Raw genomic sequence first — 1,222 nt, forward strand, 5'->3', positions numbered from 1 at the left:
CTTACTTACTGGGATACAAAAGATTTCCGATAAAAAAAAAATTAAAGAACATCAGAAAACTTAAAGAAAGAAAGCCAGTAATGAAAAACTTTTTTTATTTATTATACATAGTTAGTTTTTCAGCAGATACTGGCTAGCTATACTTAAGCTGAGCTCCCTTACTATGCAAGGATTTTGTAACATGTAGCTTTATTGTTCACATACGAGTACGTTTAAAAATTCCTTGTATTCTAGCTGAAAACAAGACAACTTTGTCACATAACTTTCACCCATTGACTGCGTTATCTTTCAGTTTTCTTATTGAATTGATACCATATAGATAAATTTCAGAGTGTGGAGCGCAGTTGCGTTACAGTTTATCCGTATTTATGTATTTCAGTTTGTGTCGATGATGTTGTCAGTAATGCCAGTAATGTCCTTCTATTACATCTACGACAACTACGACAGTGTTATTGTTATAATGTCGCATGAAATTTAGTGTCTGCTGTGTTGGACAAGGCGCCATGCCACTTAATTCATGGAATATTGTTAAATTTTATATAACATAAGAAAGAAATACTCGTATAAAAGAGTATAAATATAAGAAAAAATATATGAAATTCTTAAACGCTAATAGTTGTATAAAATTAATGCTTTAAGGTATTTTAATAAACTGCTGAGGTCTTGAATAAGAATGAAAATAGTTGATTATATTGCAATAGATTTATTGAAATTGGATTAGATATATATAAGTTTATGTCACGTGTAGATGACCTATAGTCACACACATTAGTTTTTGCTGTATTTTTTAAATATTTATTATTTCTTCACTCAAAGATCGTAGTTTCTGCACTCGATAATTGTCGAAACATTAAACAAAATTTAAATTGAGTCACAGTTTCTATTTTCTACTAACTATAAACAGTAGTTGAAAGTTAGCAGTCTTCGTTATTTTATATTAGGAATGAAACTTAGTTTGTGAAAGTATCATCGTATGTATTAAAAATTCTTTTAAATTATAGGAAATAAGTGCAAGCTCACGAAACCTTCACAAACCCTGTTGTAAATTCAAGAAATCAATCCAAATTATTATCTCTGTATTTCTAATATATCATTGCAACTAATTGTAACATTTGAAAACTAGCGAACAATTTGTAAAAAATATTGTATTGTATTATAATTATATTAGCATTTTGCACTATGCTCACAAAGATAAAGTCACCCTATGAGGCGACTTTTTGCG

Source organism: Teleopsis dalmanni, chromosome 2 (genome assembly GCF_002237135.1).
Source record: "Teleopsis dalmanni isolate 2A chromosome 2, ASM223713v2, whole genome shotgun sequence".
Classification (NCBI taxonomy): Eukaryota; Metazoa; Arthropoda; class Insecta; order Diptera; family Diopsidae; genus Teleopsis; species Teleopsis dalmanni.